At 39.5% G+C, this 20,747-nt stretch overlaps 1 protein-coding gene across 1 annotated transcript in view; it reads left to right on the forward strand.

Annotated features, from left to right (window-relative positions):
- The first annotated feature begins 7,700 nt into the window (after window positions 1–7,700).
- dnmbp (dynamin binding protein) overlaps window positions 7,701–20,747 on the forward strand; it is a 56,245-nt gene continuing 43,198 nt past the window's right edge. The window contains 1 exon segment of the mRNA XM_078279862.1: window positions 7,701–8,029. The gene's annotated coding sequence lies outside the window, so the exon portion shown is untranslated.

Raw genomic sequence — 20,747 nt, forward strand, 5'->3', positions numbered from 1 at the left:
TGTAGTTTATTTTTCAACAAAAGGTGCTTTGATAAAGTCTTAAAGGGGTGATTGAATGATTATATTGGGTATTTTACACTGTTCTTTAAGGTCTCCTAATAGGGTATGTAACATTGGTTGGGCTGAAAATTGCCCGAATGCTATTTTATTAGGCCCTTAACTACCCTGTGAATAGGGCTCTATTTGGAACAAGAGCTTTTCTTCCAAATATGGTATGCTCATGAATATTTAGATGAGCTGCGTGCTGATTGGTTTGAGCGAACCACATAGAAACACATTGGAGATGAGAGAGCAGGTCTCATATTTCAGACACTGCAAAGTTATACATTGTTTGTCGGGCTATTTTGTTATTAAATTCACTTCTGAGACTTTTTTATCTATTTATAAATCAACTATATAAAGCTCAAATATGGGTCGTTTTATGAAGATTTATGACTAATTGCAAATTTGGTAAGACGTGTCGGACTTTAGCTAGGAGCTCCACACAGTCTGACGAGAAAGCGGAAACCTCCATACCCAGTGAAAGTCACCGTTTCCCTGGGTACTGGACTACAGGAGTACTCGGTGCTCCGTGGAGCTCCGTGGAGCTCTGCGGAGCTGGCTGGCTGCCAGCTGCTGGCATAACTAGAGTAGTTATATTTACAGTTTGAATTTCGTCACGCCACTTATATAACATCTACCCCAAGGTCTTATAAAGCTAACAATGTGTCCGATTTCAATTTAATGCATTTTTGTGAATTTCAGAGGAATTCTAAGAGGAGGCTAGCTAGCTCTCATTGATAGAGCTCCATCCAGCCGCAGGCTCTATCAATGCGACTCGCGGACAAGAGGACGTTATTTCCCCGATCGTTTGTTTAAATAACTCAACACATTATAATTACACACATTATAAGATTAACTGGAACCTAAGAGATTGCTGGCGTAACAAGCTCGCTGACTGCGCTCTCACTCACACACACCGGCCATTTAGCAGGAAGAGGGGAGCTGCAGGCCCTGGAGCTCTGTCAGGGCAGCGGCGTTTGGTAGTCCATTAACCCCAAAAACGGTGACTTTGCGCGGGTATGGAGTGCCGTGGGCTGCCAGCCGTGACGGAGCTCCATCTACCTCACAGCAGGCCGGGGTCTGTGAAGGAAGGCAGGCCAGCGGTGAGGCAGCAACACAGGCAGCACCGGCCGCTGAACTCCGACACACAGTCGGACAAAATTTGCAATTAGACATCAATTTTCGTAAAACGACCCATATTTGACCTCTACATAGTTGATTTCTCGCATAAAAAAGTCTCAGAAGTGAATTTAGTGGTAAAATAGCAGATGAACAATGTATACAATTTCTGAGATCTGCGCGACCTATTCAGAAGACTAAGCTGACCTCAGATCAGTGGTGTAGCCTATGTAAATGTTTGGGCGTGACAAAGATAGAGACTAGAGCCAAATGAGGAGGAGCCGCTGAGTTGACGTCAACCAGGCGGCTCGTTGAGAGTTGCCCGTTTTCAGAGGCAGTTTCAAATTGTGAGATTTGCAGAGGAAAAAGGTGTCAATGGGATTTTGAGGTTCTATGTATGTCCTAGTTACCCACTAAACTGTCATTATTCAACTATGACAAGGTAAAATCGGTTTTGCATTCAATCACCCCTTTAACTTTGACTTTTACTGTGTTATTGTTATATGGAACTGAGTTTGAAACTTACAAGACCAAACTAGCATTCTAGCATTATCATCTTTCTCACTGTGTTATTCTGTGGGATGCTTCCAATCTCTTCTGGTCATCTGGAAATTATGTAGGGCTCACTGGAAAATTTTAGTTTTTCCTGCTGACCTCTCAGGCTGTGTTTTACAGACCTAGACCAGTAGATGTCACTGCTGCACAAAGAGGGAAGCAAAACATGGCTGTCCCTATAACTGATCATTCCTAAAAAGTTGAATTTCAGCTCAGGAAAAACTTTTCTGATTCTGTTCAACCAGACAAACATCTGCTTATGAAACCTTTCTAATTTTACCAAACCCTCTTTATTACTGTATTACATTACTTGGTCTACTTAAATGCCTGTGTCTTTGTACTCGCTGCAACGTTTAATCGATTAACCAAAGTCGATTCAAAGTCCTTCTTTTCAGGCTAAAAAAGTCTCTGGTTCCAGCTTCTTCAAAGTGAGGATTTGCAGCTTGTCGCTGTTTTACATAATTGTAAATTCAATATTTGCAGGTTTTGGGCGGTTTGTCGGACAAAACAAGACATTTGATGATGTCACCTTGGGTTCTAGGATATTGTGAATGGCATTTTTAGTTTTATAGATGATTATTCAAGAAAATAATCGTCAGATTCATTGATAATAAAAAAGTATTGTTAGTTGCAGTGAACTTTGTTCACTGTGCTTCTTTTCAAGTCCAGCTGATTATTTACAGTCTAACATGCAGCAACGTTATATGTCTCCCTCTTACAATGATCCAGTGTACTTTTGGACACCTCCATGATGACTGCAATAATATTATAATACGATATTGTCATATTCAATGCGGACAGAATGCACATGGAGACCAATTTTTTTATATTTGCAGATTGTTTGTTTTATTCTACGGCTGACTTTATATCTTGAACAATTTCACTGTTCTGTTGTCATTGTTCTCATGTGTCACCATGGTGACAGTAACAGGCTAAAATATGAAATACATTTTAAACTGTCCTTAGATGATAATGGCCTTCTGAACCTACTAGTTGGTGGAGCAAACCCCTTCTACCCATGAGGCCGATAACCAATCAATCAAGATTTATTCGAAATGGCTGACTGTCCAAGAAAGGGGCTTGTTCGTTATTGCAACAAAAGATTACAAGAAAGAAAACGATTACAGTAATTTGATTGTACATTATGGGATTTGTCACATTGATCAATTAGCAAAGTTTTTATCCACTGTGCATTAACACTACTGTAAATGGTAGATTGGACTGCATTTCAATAGCGCTTTTATCCAAAGGGCTGTACAATTCTGCCTCTCATTCACACAGCAGCAAACTACTATGCAAGGTGCTGGCCAACCACTGGTGTCTTGCCCAAGAACGCTTCAACATGTGGACCGGATAGACGGGGATCGAACCAACCCTGCAACCCACTCTCCCTCCTGAGCCACAGCCGCCCACTGTCATATGACTAAACCAAAAATGCAGATTATATTTTCCCTTTCCTTTATCTGCTGAGCCGATTCCATCATCCAAGGATCTGGGAACACTAATCAGAACCCACTGTTTTCCTAGTGGTGCAGTCCTACAACTTCTTTTAAGTACACTCATAAGTAACAAGAAACATTGTTGTGTACTGCTGATCACTACACTGCTACCTTTGTTATGAGCTGGGAAGGCAGATGATACATACAGAACAAGACTAAGCTTCAGCTCCCTGGAGGTGGCAGCAAAGGACAGGATGACGTCTGTTAGAACAATGCACAATGCTAAATTGAGGAACTCTTGGTTTGGATTTATTAATGTATTTCTGTAGTATAATCGTGTTATTTGATTTGTCAAATCCTAGGCTGATGTAGCCTTATCTGGAAAGTGTGCTATTTAAATACATTTTACTTGTTTGAAAATCCATGTGACCCTGTATTTTCACAGTGTGGTTCCTTGCCCAGAGAATAAGTAAGTCAAGTATAGTCCAAACTAAAATCGAGCTAGACTCTGTCAAACTGGACTCTGTTGAGAGTGGACTGGGACTTTTAAACAAGAGATCTCTCAACTTGTTTTCCTGTGCCATTCACAAACACCACATAATACAACAATAGCCTCTCTCTGACGAACAGGAAAGGGAAAAAGCGCACTTCACTGGGCACAATTTATGACAGTGATATGAAAGTTCCCTGAAAACAAACATGGAGTAACACTAATAATATAGTGTGAAATTTCCATTCTTAAAATGAAGTTTAAACACATTTTAAGCCCAAACAATTTACACAAGACAATCAACCTGCATTTTCCAGGCCAAATACAACTGATGTGCTACTGTTGCTAATTTGCTATAGATAATAATAATAATAATAATAATAATAATAATAATAATAATAATAATAATAATACATTAAATAATATACAAACTTTATTAAAAAAAGTTTTTTGCCTTCTAATTTTTTGTCTCTCCCAATTTATTTGAGATCTCAGCTACCAGCCATAACTAGAGTAGGTTATAATAAATTCAGCAGCAGAACATTGTAGATTTGTGTTTTGGAATGAATGAACATTAAGCAGAGTAATGGTCAGAGGAACCACTGATAATATAAAACTGAAAGAACTGTAAGAAATATGACATTAGTCATGTAATATCGATCACACTTTCTCAATTAAAGTGAGTCATAATAATAATCATAAGTCATTCACTCACTGACATCAGCTCAGCTATGAGTCAAGTAACTACAATAAATCAGAACAATAACTTTCATTTTCTGCCTACTCCAACACTTTGTCACAGGCTGATGTTTCTCAGAGCAAACACAGTACAAGCGATTGTACGACAGCCAATGTATTCTCTGCCTACAGAGCATTATAGCGACGATCAACTGGCAGCAAATACTGAAAGACAACAACAGACCCACATACTGGCCCTGAATGAAAGTGGCCACTGTGAGAGAAGACAAAGCCAGCATTTCATACAGAGTCACTGATCTGGAGGGTTCTCAGCGGTAGTATGGGTGCGTACGTGTGTGTGTGTATGTGCACACTTAGTTGGCCAGTGTGGCGTCAATGAAGCCCACCAGTGGTCCAGTGCCAGACATCTCCTAAACTGACTTATCGGAAGTTACAGAACAAGCACTCTAAAAATGAATCATCTAGAAATGTAAGCTTAAAACAAGGTTATTTTTTGTAGTTCAGGAAAACTTGACATTTTGGAGATATATGGTTTTCATTGGACAGTGACAAATATATATATATATATATATATGCTTTATATATATATAATCATTTCCCACGTTATAACGTTTTTGAAACTTATATGAAAAACATAGTGTAATACTGGTAATACACTTTCTCAATACAGTACAGTACTTGTCACATGTATGCCTACATACTTACAATCATACACAAACACTCCCGCACCTATATATGTCAATGCACACACAGTCATCTACAATACATCCACATGCATATACATTTGCAAACAGTCTGTTTCATTTGTTCTGTTGTTTTTATCCTAAATCTTTTTTTTTAATCTTTTTGTTTGTTTAGTTTATTGAACCTTAATTTAAAGCTTTAGTGCGTAACTTTTTAATATTAATGAATGTCCGTTACATTTGGTCATGGAAGATAACTGATACTTACGATGCCAAAAAAAGCGGCGTTATTGCTACATTAAGGGAAGACTTGGTTAGTTTTTTAAATGACAGTAATGTATTGATATGCCACGTGTGGAAAATACAATTATTATCGTAATGTATTTTATTGTGTAACCTCTCAGTGAAATATTCATAGGTCGTAGAGCTTTTCATTGTAACGGTAAAGCAGAAGTGTTGAAAAAATTTGTACACACAAAAAAGTTGTACCATGGCATGTGTTATAAAATTAGCTGTATTACATTTTTATGGAAATAAAGGCAACATAACTCCCTCAAACAATATCATGAGTCGGCTTTTCAGACATTCCTGAAAGTTGTAGAGTGATACCAGCAGTAATTTAGTAATTTGTTGTGTCAGATTTCGGTTATATATGACACCGTGTGGTTATGATGAAGCTAATCTGTATTTATGTCTGTGTGTATATTAGAGCATGCAGGTACTGTATGTGTGTTTGTGACTGAGCCTGTTTTCATGTGTGTTTTTGTGTGACCTCTCTCTGGTATCTTTTTCCTTTTTCCCGTACCAACACTTGAAGGCAAAAGCATCCAGTTGACTGTGTTTCCTGCTATTGTTCTGCACATGCAAGATCACATAATGAGGAAGCTGTCATTTACTGCAGACACAGCAAAAAAAAAATAGATTTAGTGTTTCACACCACAACACACAATGGCCATGGCTGAAAAAGGGTTACCAAACGTATAATCCTTCATGCAAGGACTATAATTTTCTCTCTCTAAATGATTCCAAATGAAAGAGCTGCAGTTTGAGAGGGAGGCCACAAAACAGAGTAGCCTATTGGTCACACCTTCCTACTGGGTGTCAGAAAACTTCAACTTTTCAACATCACATTACCTATTTCTATTTTTTCATGCTGAGCAATTTGAACAGAAGCAAATTTAGATGATGTTACTTCCTAAAACTGCTGTGAACAGTGTTTGGTCTGGGTGGAGGGGACAGCCCAAACATACGCTGACTTGCACAGGATTGAGCTAATGAATTGAGGAAATGTTTGGGTTGATTTTGGTACATTCTCTGCCACAAAAAAGGACATGTTGTTTTCTCATCACATGGATTTTACATGCAATAGATGACATTATTATGGAAGTTGGTTAATGTTAGATTATCATGCTGCAACGCATTCTCATGAACGAGTTCTTAGAACACTGTAATCAATCTGGTAAATGAAAGATAAACACGCCCTTGAAATCATTTTACCAAATGTATCATTTGTATAAGTTTGTTCTAACCTCTTGAAGCTGACATGACATCAATTTTGCATTTATTTAGCAACGGATGGATGTAAGTCATAGGCTGTTTCGAAAAAGGAATTGCAAAATTTAGCAATACTGTACATGCTTTATAGAAATATATATGTGCTGAGAGTGTGAGCCATAAGAGATTGCTGACACCCAGGTTAAGTAAAAAGTTGTATATTTTTTGAAAGATGTATAATGACATTTGCTTGGTAGAAATACAGTTTCTAGGTCCACTCTGATTCATTAGGGATTCAAAAGGATTCATTTTTTTTAAATTGGTCCTATAGCCTATAGAAGTTTACTGACACCATAATTAGATGACAGTTAGTATATTACACTCAAGCATTTTAACATTTTCGATCAACAGAAAATTAATCTGCAACAATTTTACGATAACCAATTCATTGTTAAAGTAATTTTTTCGAGAGAAAAAGTTGACTTACAGTATAGTAGTAGCTTTTTAATTGTGAGCTTCCTTGTCTAATATGATAGCAAAATGAGTAAAGTTCGTTAGTTTCAGCATAATGACTGATAATGCAAATAACCATTAGTCTGCAACTAATGGTTATTTGCATTATCAGTCATGTCTGTTGCCTACTAAAGAGAACTCATATGTCCAAAGTAAAAATGGCCTCTGTGAATGTAATATTATATATTGTATGATGTGATCAATATAAGTGATTTAAGCAGCATTTTAATGTTGTAGCTAGTTTTATCTATACTAAAATCTGCTATAAAATCATATTCCATACACTGATCATTTGCACAGTAACCAAACTAGTTGTCAGATAAATGTAATGGCGTAAAACGTAGCCTACAATACTTCCCTCTAAAAAAAAGTACAGATTTGTACTTTTCTGCATACAACTTGAGTAAATTAAGTTACTTTTACTCCTGGTTGGACCAGTACCGTATACAGCAACTGCACAAGTCTATGTTTTATTGAGATATAACAGCGTGAAGGTAATCAACCCTGCAGTTTGTCATTTTGTTAAGTTAAATTAAAGCTAGAATGAAATCAGTCAAGTCCTCCTGTACTGTTGGACCACTTTCTTTTCTTTTCAGTCAGGCATCAGTCGAGCCAGCTACGGGTCTCTTTGGAAAAAGTGGGTGGCGTTGTTGTATGTAGGCATGGGGAGAGGCGCAAAGCGACTCGGCTACTCCCGTCTCTAATGTGATGACAGCTGATTCTACCGAGACAGAGCTGGGGACCACCGTGACACTTTCTACTGTCAACATGTTTTCTTGACCTTCACGCTAAAAGAATGCATTTATTTCCTGGTATAATGACTCTGTGCAGAGCTCCAAAGCTGTGGGAAGTGTAGCCGCTAAAAAAAAAAGTTGAGTCGCGGAGAAAAAAAAGCAACTCCACCAACACCACCACATCACCACCACCAGACTGAAGAAGTTGGATATCTTGTCTGACTGGCCACATTTTCCACAGGACGTTCAGACACTCTATAGGTAAGAAAAGCACCACTAAAACAAGGCTTTGGCGTCGTATACAGCGCCAGACGAACTAGAAAAATCATGAGATGGATGAGTTACGTTAGAGATACAAGTTTGTACTAACACAGACATATGCTTCTACATCTACTCGCTACTCTCTGAGAGTAATAACGCGGCATTTTCCTCTATTATACTTATTTGAAAAGTTTTGTACTTTTATTGTCAGGTGCTGACAGTCGTTTGGGCGTACTTTGATCAGGATTTATCCTTAGTGCAGGCAGTCTGAGTGTGAATACAGAGCTATTAGGCTAACTGACTAATGACGTGAGCTGAATGACTAATGGTGGCAGTGAACACAAGTGCTGCAGACCAAATAATCCCCCCGCTGTCTGTCTGTCACCTGTGGCCGCTGCTGTCAGTTGTTCCACCATGTGAAAGACACACACACACACACACACACACACACACACACACACACACACACACACACACACACACACACACACACACACACACACACACACACACACACATATACACACACACATAAACACTGAGGGAATATTCTGGTCACACATGCACATGGTCACAAGCACAAGATATCCTAATCTATTTGCTCTACTCTGTTCTAATCTCTGCTGTTTGATTATTTTCTCTTTTATAACATTCTGTTCTTTCTATCATGGTCTGCTCTGGTCTATTATTTTATTTGGTTCTGTTCTGTTTGATGACATGACATTGTATAATTATTACAATCAGTTAGGGGTGTGTTCTATGGCTTAAAGGATAAAAGGACCAGACAGAAATGTCTGTTTTTCGTTTTTATTTGGCAAATTAAATACAAAACAGCAAAATTAAAATAAAGGCAGAATAAGTGTTGATACAAACATAACACCAATTGTATTTTATAGAGAGAGAGAAACAAACCATAGTGTACGTTATACGCTATGTGTAGGGTCTGTAACTTTCAAGCTCTGACAGGAGTCTGTAGGTCTGTTATGTAGTTGACTCATCCACTTAGCACAAAGAGTCTGAAGCTGAATTGTGTCCAGTTTGTCACTTAAACTGAGTCAGCTATCCAGATTTAGTGGAACAGACTTGGAGTGTGCTGCAAAAATGGACTAGTATGGACCAAAAGTAATCTGCTAAAGATGGCAATCACATCAACATTTGTATAGTACTGACTTTTTCAAACATAATTATGTAATTAAAGGCAAAATATAGATTATAGTCATAATTATCTCAGGAGGAGAATCAACCAAACACAATGCTCACTGTCAAAAGAGCAAAAGCCATTCAGTATCGTAAGTGTTTAATTAAAAAGTGCAGAGTGTTTTTAGCGGTTACATCTGTCAGAAGAGACCAGACAGGCACATTTTCAGAGTTGGTTAACAGCAATGGGTTGCCTCCCTTATTCTTCCCTAGCATTTATCTATGTACTGTGTGTTGAGCCATAACATGCCCACATTCTTTCTTTATGGCACAATACATTTGCCTTTGCCATGGCAGAATTTACACAGCTTTAGTCATGGAGCTTTGGTTTGTTCTATAAAGTGTAAAATCCTTGGATTCCGCTTGTGCCATTATTGTTTGAATCTCAGTTACAGTAATCATCATCCTCCATGTTTGTTATTATGTTCTGTTCCACATGTGCATGCTCATAAACAAAGGGAGTGGATGTTTTAATTATACTTGTTTTTAATCCATATATTCCATGCATTGAATCCTTGAATGCATGTCTTCAAACCATCCACATCTAACTGTATTTTTACTCCACCAACACTAGTTTAGTTTCTGCTCTTCTGCTGCAGTAGGAGTAACAGTGCTTTAGCACTGGCACCCGCCATAAATGCTTTATTTCTTTTTTTGCCTGCAGGGATCCAACCACTGTTAAACTGTTGTAACGTGTCCGGTTATGCGTACCAGGACTGTGCATGACTGTGTGTTTTACCTTTTTCCTTCTTCTGAGTCATACCTGCAAACCTACTATCTTCCTTAATCAAGGATATCTTTTTTTTCTCTTCTGTTGTCTTGCTTTTGTGTTAAGCGCTTAGTCAGATTTGGGATGCAAATAAACACCCACACACTGAATTATTTAACACTTGCAACAGGGTCCTATATCATCACTTGATGACGAAGAAACGTAATATGTTGTGTCAGTTTGCATGTGTTACATGTCATAAACACAATGCAGTAGCTGTCCCCATGAATCCAGGGAGACAATGTGTATATTATAACGGATTATCACTGTGATGTGATTAATTGCAACCAACCGAAGGCACTCTAAGCTATAGCAGAAGAACAGAATGTAAAGCGGAGCAAAATAGCACTAATAAAAGTAACTTCGATGCATGGTAAAAACAGGAAAATTCAGATTTCCATCCTATTATGTAATACGCCATCACTTCAGATAGAAGGTATTTCTCAGACATTAAAAAAACGACATTCCTTACGCTCTCTGCTGGCAGCACAGTATTAGTTTGCTTAGCTGAATAGGCAGGAGAATTAATTTGATTTGAACTGGATGTGAAAGAGGGGAAAGATGAGTTTAGTGCTGGTATGAGCAGAGGCTGCAAAGAATGGAGTGAAGCATGCATATCATTAATCAAATACAGTATACTGTGAGAGTGATATTTCGGTAATGCTTAGCTGACACGTGGACTTTGCATTTTAGCTCTAAGCTTACTAAGTTAATCATATGGTTCAGGGTATTGGAGAGAATGGAGAAGAGTTTTTGGTAATCTATGTATATAAAAAAAAATAATGAGCTGAATCCACAACTTTATCTTGTTTTCATAGACAAAATAGTGAGGCTTCTTAAGATTGGACTAGACAGACAGACTGAGACAAAAAGCCATGAAGACAGAGAGACAGACAAGAAGACAGACTAAAACAGAAAAGCATTTAATCAAGTCTCAGTATTTTGCCCACTTAGTTAGCTTGTACTGTCAGGGTTAACATGGTACTAGGTAGATGAGAAGAAAATTGCTTTGAAAGGCGCATAAATGCCATGAGCTAATGACCTTTGGCCACCATACAGTATTTGATATTCTGCAACATACGTACTGTAGAGATACTTGTCAGTTTACTTGTCAGAGACTTGAGACATGAAGCTGGACTTTGCTCTTGCTAACATCCTTCTACATATAAAGTGAGTATCTTGGTACCTATGACACATAAGATAAATAGCAGTTTTATGATCTTATAAAAATATAATGGTGGTACGCCCAGATGGCTCGGTTGGTAGAGTGGGCGCACGTATATAGAGGGTTCAGTCCTCGACGCAGCGGTGCGGGGTTCGACTCCGACCTTGGCCCTTTGCTACATGTCATTCCCCTTCCCTCTCCCCTTTCATGTCTTCATCTGTCCTGTCAGATAAAGGCCTAAAATGCCCCAAAAATACTTTACACCAATTTAATGGTGGTAATATTTATCTTGTGCAGTATTTCTGTGGACTGCATTTTTATGGACCTTATCGACTTCTGTTGAACTTTTACGCCCTTTATAAGCTTTAATCGTGTAGAACAATTCTATCTGAAACTGAGAGCAATTCAAGTTTGTCTTCTCACATATTTGTTTGTTACATATGTGACCATTTCAAGATAGATTTTTCCGGCACTGCAATGTTTTGGTCTCTTGCTGAATTCATATGGAGCTGGTATTACGTAGATTATTCCAGGCCAGTCCCAGTGAGCTGTCCCAAGAGTTGAATCACAAAACTCATCAAATCCGACTAGGGTTTGCCATCTTGGCAGTCTCTTGTCATTGTCCTCAATTCACCCTGAATTGTTTAAATGTCTGGGAAGAAGATGTGAGAATTTAGTGTTTGGATGGATTTCCCTGAAACGAGCACACTTATTTCACCCTCCATTAAATTGAGCCTGTTTCTGCAGGCATGTCATGATGTGATTCCAAGGGAGAGATCAGTTATGTAACCACTCATATGCAAACTATTAGGGCTCAGCCATGTTTTAAGGGGGCGACATATCACCGGGCACCTCTGGGGTTCTCTCAGGGAAAACCCTCCTCCATCCAAAAAGATCTGTGTCAAGTGTCCGTGACAACGCAGTCTCTGCCCTCTGAGCTCAGACATCTGACCTGTCCTCCTAGCTGTGGAAATGTTTATGCAGCCAAGCAGTTCCACCCTGTGTGTGTGTGTGTGTGTGTGTGTGTGTGTGTGTGTGTGTGTGTGTGTGTGTGTGTCTCTTAAAAACCATTTTCAACACATGTAATCTTGAGAAAGAAATGGAGAAAGAAATATGTACAAAAGGAGTCAAGGAAAGGAAAAAAAGATGAGATGAGAAATTGCACATTCCTTTTGAGGGATGCCTGTGTGCTCACCAAACTGCAGAGATGCAAAGTGAATAAAATATGAAGGTGGACTTGGAGCTATGAATGAGCCAAAAAAGAGTTTATTTTTTTATTTTTTTTCAATGACCCACCCAGGGTTTTCCCCTTCGTTCATGGAGCAGCAGGAACACATCTTGCAATGTTCTCTCTACTGTTAGAGAAGTTGCAGATGATCAGGAGAAGTATTTAAACTAGTATAGATGTAAATAAGACAGTAGAAACATGTGGAGCATAAAAACTGAACGCTGATTCCCCATGTTTAGTTCTGACCCTGGGGACAGCAAGCAGAGCTGTCCTAGACACCTGAGAGGTCTGGTTCATAATGAAGCAGCAGATCTGAAATATATTTTGGCCCTAAACCATTCAGTGCTTTATAAACCAACAGTAGTATTTTTAAATGAATTCTTTGAGAGACTAAGCTAACCAGCTGCTGGCTGTAGATTCACTCTCATCTGGGCAAGAAACAATACTGTAGTTCCCAAAATGTTATACTATTCCTTTTAATTGTATTGTTTAAACCACATTATTTTAAAGTTTAAAGGGGTGGTTCCGAATTTTGGACATAGGACCTCATTTCCAAGTTAGCCAGTGTGTTATTTATCAGTGGAGACCGTTTTCATCACTTTTCATCCAGTCCTTCCAGTTGCAGTTTGCTGGTGCTAGGCTAGCGCAAGTCAACAGTAACTGCTAGCCTGCCATTAAAAAACACTCCACCTACTCCACAGTACACCCGAGGCAAATAAATTATAATGCCAGACTATCGATGTAAATGTCTGTTGATAGAATACAGGGTTTCCCGCAGCACTTTGCAGTTAAGGCGGCTGCCTTAACAACACACGCATTCCGCCTTAACTAAGTCTTCAAAAAAAAAAAAAAATCCGATGTGTTACTTACGTGGACTTACCGGAGCGTTGGCATATGGCAGGCAGAGAGCATTTATATATGTATCTCTGTCCTGTTCTTCACATCAGTGAGGCTTCTCTTGTTTCAACGAAGTGAATACATGACGAAGTGACTGGAAATATCCATAAAAACAGTCTTACCCACTCCACAGTACACCCAAGGCAAATAAATTATAATGCCAGACGATCGATGTAAATGTCTGCGTTGATAGAATAATGTTAGAAATAAAACTACCCTTGCATCTCAATGATTGCATTACATTTTGACGGACTAGTTTCTCATCAGCGGCGGAATTTTACTTTGCTCCGGTTAGTAGTACTGTGCCGAAAAGTAAACTGAGAAGCGCACTACAGTTGGGATACCTAGTAGTAGCCTAGTACATTAGTATTGAATTGGAAACTAAGGACTAGGCAACATGGTGTTTCAGTGTGCATTTAGAAATTGTAAAAATAAACCAAACAGATTGGCGCCACAAAGTTTCCACAAATTTCCATTGGGAGATCCAGAAAGGAACAAACTGTGGCTTCTTGCTGCTGGCTTGGACATAAAGGTGGAGACTCTACTCAAGTAGTAAATGTGTAGTGATCATTTTAGACCAGACGACTTTGAAAAACCCTGCAATCTAAAAGACCACAAATCACTGACAACGAATGCGGTTCCATCCGTCTTTCCAGATGCACCAACAGCTACTGATGAACAGGGAATAACTTTTGGTAGGCTACTCTAGCTAATAAAGCTAGCCCCTTTCATAACGTTAGCCTAGCTGCTACTGAGAGATTGAGACTGACAACGTTAGTGGCGATAATGTTACAGTTCAATGCAATGTGGAGAGTGACAATAGGTAGCTAATGATATAGCTACACCCTTGGTAGATACCTGGCTGGGCTAACCGCTAACTTTAGGTAATTGCTGACAGAAAAGTCATGTAAGCTCGGTCAGTTTACATGCAAATTGCAGCGGCAGGTAAATAAACTTGTGTGATAACTATTGCAATGCGCTTCTCTGTTTACTTTTCGGCGCAGTACTCGGAGCAAAGTAAAATTCCGCCGCTGATGCGAAACTAGTCCCTCAAAATGTAATGCGATCATTGAGATGCAAGGGTAGTTTTATTTCTAACATTATACACTGGCTAACTTGGAAATGAGGTCCTATGTCCAAAATTCTGAACCACCCCTTTAAAATAATTGGTGAAAGCTGAATTTATTATCTTAACATTTGGTTGTTAAAAATAAAAATATTATATTTTGCAATTCATTTGGTGAGAAGAAAATTGTTATTATAACTGATATGTATGATAGAAATAATTGCTAAAGTAAGTAAAGGAGTAATCTCCCTTCACAGTTAACCTAATTGAGCATTAAATCAAATGTGTAAAGAAAATTGAATTGCAATTTCTACAGACTTTTTTTTATGTAGCTGCAGTCAGGGAGGATCTCTGTCTTAAAGTGCTCATTATGCTCATTTTCAGGTTCATAATTGTATTTAGAGGTTATATCAGAATAGGTTTATGTGGTTTAATTTTCAAAAAACGCCATATTTTTGTTGTACTGCACATTGCTGCAGCTCCTATTTTCACCCTGTGTGTTGAGCTCTCTGTTTTAACTACCGAGTGAGGCATCTCACTTCTGTTCCATCTTTGTTGGGAGTCGCACATGTGCAGTACCTAGGTTAGGACTACCAGCCAGTCAGAAGCAGAGTATGAGGACGTGCCACGCTAGCAGCTAGGCGAGCATTATAATGTGTTACAAAGTGACGCACGTTCGTCACGGAAGTAAAGGCTGGACTACAATAGAGCTGTTTGGAGCAGTTTGTGAACAGTGTTTTCTGTCTGTATATAAGGAAAGGACAATATTGGTCTAATACATTCGCAAACTGATACGTCACCCTAATCACACAACTCAGCATTCTGCATTCTGGGCTATTTTAAATAAATCTCTTTATGTAAGCTATGTGAATTGATGGCGACAAAATAGGCTTTGTTTCCACTACAGTGATTGTTTGTATTGAAATGCAGAGCTTGCATGTTAGTGTACAGTACTGTGTGTCTGCGTGCTCTTTTAACCATCTCTGTGTATGTGTTTACTGTTTGCATGTTTGAGAGCAACGGAACGGCTTTGCCAAATATTACAACAGAGTTTTGGCATCTGTAGGCATTTGACTCAGCTCCGCCAGATGTGTTCTTTTTATCCAGCTGGCTGAGGCCACGTAGTGCTGCCTCATCTGGTTGAAATGCACTTAAAGCCATACTGCTCTCTCCACTGTCCTGCCTTTTACTTGTTGTTTGGAGCAATAACATAAGAGCACAATGTGGTGCTCCACTTTAAATACATTTTATATATTTAGAGTTTATGAGGAGGATTGCCTTTAGTAGATAGATACAAATGTGAGATTACTGTAACTGCAGAAAGAGTTTGGGATGGCTTGCATGCAACAAAGGCCCCCAGGCTGCATTGAACCCAGAACATTATATACAGGTGCTGGTCATATAATTAGAATATCATGAAAAAGTTGATTTATTTCAGTAATTCCATTCAAAAGGTGAAACTTGTATAATGTATACATTCATTCCACACAGACTGATATATCTCAAGTGTTTATTTCTTTTACCCCAAATTCAGTATCTCAGAAAATTAGAATATTGTGACAAGGTTCAATATTGAAGACACCTGGTGCCACACTCTAATCAGCTAATTAACTCAAAACACCTGCAAAGGCCTTTAAATGGTCTCTCAGTCTAGTTCTGTAGGCTACACAATCATGGAGAAGACTGCTGACTGGACAGCTGTCCAAAAGACGACCATTGACACCTTCTGCACAAGGAGGGCAAGACACAAAAGGTCATTGCTAAAGAGACTGGCTGTTCACAGAGCTCTGTGTCCAAGCACATTAATAGAGAGGCGAAGGGAAGGAAAAGATGTGGTAGAAAAAAGTATACAAACAATAGGGATAACCGCACCCTGGAGAGGATTGTGAAACAAAACCCATTCAAAAACGTGGGGGAGATTCACAAAGAGTGGACTGCAGCTGGAGTCAGTGCTTCAAGAACCACCACGCACAGACGTAAGCAAGACATGGGTTTCAGCTGTCGCATTCCTTGTGTCAAGCCACTCTTGAACAAGACACGGCATCAGAAGTGTCTCGCCTGGGCTAAAGACAAAAAGGACTGGACTGCTGCTGAGTGGTCCAAAGTTATGTTCTCTGATGAAAGTAAATTTTGCATTTCCTTTGGAAATCAAGGTCCCAGAGTCTGGAGGAAGAGAGGAGAGGCACAGAATCCACGTTGCTTGAAGTCCAGTGTAACGTTTCCACAGTCAGTGATGGTTTGGGGTGCCATGTCATCTGCTGGTGTTGGTCCACTGTGTTTTCTGAGGTCCAGGGTCAACGCAGCCGTCTACCACGAAGTTTTAGAGCACTTCATGCTTCCTGCTGCTGACCAACTTTATGGAGATGCAGATTTCATTTTCCAACAGGACTTGGCATCTGCACACTGCAGTACCAAAGCTACCAGTACCTGGTTTAAGGACCATGGTATCCCTGTTCTTAATTGGCCAGCAAGCTCACCTGACCTTAACCCTATAGAAAATCTATGGGGTATTGTGAAGAGGATGATGCGATGCGCCAGACCCAAAAATGCAGAAGAGCTGAAGGCCACTATCAGAGCAACCTGGGCTCTCATAACACCTGAGCAGTGCCTCCATGCCACGCCGCATTGCTGCAGTAATTCAGGCAAAAGGAGCCCCAACTAAGTATTGAGTGCTGTACATGCTCATACTTTTCATGTTCATACTTTTCAGTTGGCCAACATTTCTAAAAATCCTTTTTTGTATTGGTCTTAAGTAATATTCTAATTTTCGGAGATACTGAATTTGGGATTTTCATTAGTTGTCAGTTATAATCATCACAATTAAAAGAAATGAACATTTGAAATATATCACTCTGTGATGATGAATGGATATAATATACAAATTTCACTTTTTGAATGGAATTACTGAAATAAATCAACTTTTTCATGATATTATAATTATATGACCAGCACCTGTAGTATGTGGATGAGAGCTGAAACAATAAGTCACAATTAGTCACTTGACAGAACATTTTGCAACTATTTTGATAAACTATTCACAACTTTGTGGGCTTTTGAAGCAAAAATGCCAAACATTTCCTAGTTTAAAGGTGCAATATGTAATACTGACAGCTAGTGTTTAAAATAGTTACTGCAGTACAAATTGAAAATACTGGAGAAAGTTGTCTCCCCCGCCCCCTCCTCCCCAGACTCAAAGTTCACGTTGGTCGCCAGGGTGATACCAGAGCATCCAACAACGTTGCTAGACGCTTGTCTCACATAGCCAGACATTACTTGACAGCACAGCGGAGTAGCTAACGTTAGTTGCTGGCTATATTGGCAGTCATAAAAGCCCGTGCTCACGTGGAGTTCTGTACCCAACTGACAGACACACTTTTTCGGCTTAGAATTACCGTAGGAACTGCTAAAAATCTCACAACCTCGCCATCCTCTCCACACGCCAGACAGACACACTTCCTCGGCTTAGAATTACGATAGGAACCGCTAAAATACCACTACCTTGCCATCCTTTTCCAGCCGACAGAACACACTTTATTGGCTTAGAATTACGGCATCAGTCGCTAAACACACTGCAAACTCAAGGTCCTCTCTTTCCGATTTACAGCCCCCCTCTCTTGGCTTCAAATAACTCACCGTTGTCGGCTACAGCCGCTTACACGTTGTAAACAGCCGTGGCTGCTTGCCTGGTCCTGGTAACGTTAGCAGTTTGCAGGGTTAGCATGGCGGCGTTAGCCAGGACCAGTCGGGATCACTTCACTGGCTGTGTCTCAGTTGTTTTTGCGAGTAATCAACTCGGGTACTCTAGCTATATAATTCTATGGGAGTAGCTACACAAATGTTGAAATGACATAAAATGCCCGTCCCTAGTAGCTGTGATAAATTAGCCTGAAGCTAATGCTTAGCTACCTGTTCAGGAGGAAATTAGCCAACTCTGCGTCCTTTTGGGCTCTAAGCTGTCTCCATCTTTCAAATACATCTCCAATATTTACCCAGACGGGTTTGTTACGTCTCTGGTCACGCAACTATTAGAAACATGCTGTTTTTTTTGTCGGATAAAATCAATCTCCGTTGATCCTGTTCGTTTGTTTGCTGCTTTTATGGCTGTACTAACCTCATAGCTGTAGCGCGCTGGGTTTACGTTTTTACAGGTATATCTGGCAACCCGGCCTGGCTGACAAACTGGGCAGTTGATAACAACAAACAGGCCAAAACACAAACAGAAATTCCGTCACGGAACGGAAATTTCAAAAGGAGAAAATACTGGCATTAGCATTGTTGTCAGAAAAGATAGTATTTCAACTTAGCATGTTTCCTTAATATCTGACTGGGATCATTTGTGGATTTATTATAGTAAATATATTACATGTTGGACCTTTAAGCTTTCTAATAGTAGGATTTGCTGCTTCCTTTGTCCTATGTGATGTTAACTGAATATCTTTCCAAACATATAATCAAAACGATGAAATGAAAATTCAGCCCTTGTGTGGATTAGACCACCAAGCAAGCAGAACGCCCTAAATAAATAATTTCATTGTGTGTGCATACTGTTACGAATATGACAAATTATTTACCAGTCACAGAGCATAAAGTTTTATGTTGGTTCAGATCTCAACCATTTTATTTCATTATATTACATTGTTTGCAAAGGATAAAAAAAATACAATATATACAATATAATGTCATTATACTGCAGGGGGTCTGTCTGCCACTGACTCTATAAACAGATGGTTGTGTTGACAACTGTCAGCCATACAGACTCCCCCTCCTCGTCCCCCTGTCACATTTGCTGAAAGACTAGACGGTCAAAAGAAAAGCAACAGATGTCCCACAGTTTTTAATATCCAGAACCATCCACTGGCTGGTCACCTGTTTTGGTGATGTTGTTTCGAGGTGAATGCGTTTTAGTGGACTCAGCATTCTGGATGGGAGGACTACACTGCTGCACAGTAAACAATCAGTATCAAAAGACATCAGCTGTCATCCAGCCCACTCCAGAGGCTTCTACGTGTGTGTGTGTGTGTGTGTGTGTGTGTGTGTGTGTGTGTGTGTGTGTGTGTGTGTGTGTGGACATTCAAGCACAGGCACGTGCCAGTCTGCCACTCCAGTGTATCTGAATGAATGGCACATTTGGTCGTGCATCAGAGGCAGATAATGAGGCAGCGGCTTCATTGTTGGCATCAGATGACCCTTTTCAATAAAAGGTACAGACGGTCAGCAGATCCCACTATCTCCACACTGTATTCCCACTAACACAGTGTTTCAGCACTCAGCCTGCTGTACCTGAAGAGACAGAGGCAAACCTGAGATGCTTTGCAGCAAAGGTGGACCAGTTAGGTTTAGTTATAAGTATGTAGTACTGAAAGATAAAAAAAAAAAAGTAATCACTTTTTCTTACTGATGCTGGATTACAATTATTTTCTATAAGTTAAACTACAGGTGTGTCTACATAGTCTTTACCAACTTATATTGTCTCTACATCAATAGCATAACCCCCATCCCACAGTTTTTTTTTTTTTTTTAAACCAGTCAGAAACATCAACCTCGCACGGGCAAAGCATGTGCAAAACAACCAATAGGAACACTCTCTCTCTCTCTCTCTCTCTCTGAAATGACCGGTGATTGGCAAAAGACTCTTGTGATGGCTAGATTTTTTTGAAGCCTGAAAACAGAGCTAAGAAGGGGTGCAGAAGTCTAGTTTTCTCTCAGACCACTTGAATACAATATGCTAAAAGATTTTTCTGGATTTTTTGCCCAACAATGCCAAAAATAAAGTGCCTACCTTCCTTTTAATTAGATGTTGCATTAATTGGAGCGAAAAGACCGATGTTTTTCAACATGGAAACCTTTCTCACTACTACTCATGCAAAATGCTAGCATTGTACAGCAGACCTTCCATCACATGCTTATCCTTCTTTAAATTGCATCATACTTTATACTAACTGATCAGTTATGTCGGCAAACACACATGCGACTTAAAGTAAAGGGTGATGAAGTTTCAAGGGCCACGTCTCAGGTCAGACAGTCTGTGCTTTGTTCCACTGTCAGCTGTCAATGTGTGTGTGTGTGTGTGTGTGTGTGTGTGTGTGTGTGTGTGTGTGAGTGAGTTGCGGATTTAGCTGCCTGTCATAATGCTGTTACTTTTTCCAGGACAGTGCCAAGTGGCACACACTAGTCTCAGTAACACTGTCCCATTCACCCTCTCTCCCTAAAAAAAACCTTCTCACTATCCTCTGGTCTTGTATTATGTCATCAGTGTTGTTGAAGTGGTAAAAGAGGACCCAGTATTAAGGAACTAAATTGAATCATAACAACAACCAAACTATTATTCCTCCCTGGTGAACACTATTTGAAAATGCAGAATGCTGTCTTGTTTTTTTCTTTACTGTTCTCTGTGGT

Source organism: Sander vitreus, chromosome 21 (genome assembly GCF_031162955.1).
Source record: "Sander vitreus isolate 19-12246 chromosome 21, sanVit1, whole genome shotgun sequence".
Taxonomy (NCBI): domain Eukaryota; kingdom Metazoa; phylum Chordata; class Actinopteri; order Perciformes; family Percidae; genus Sander; species Sander vitreus.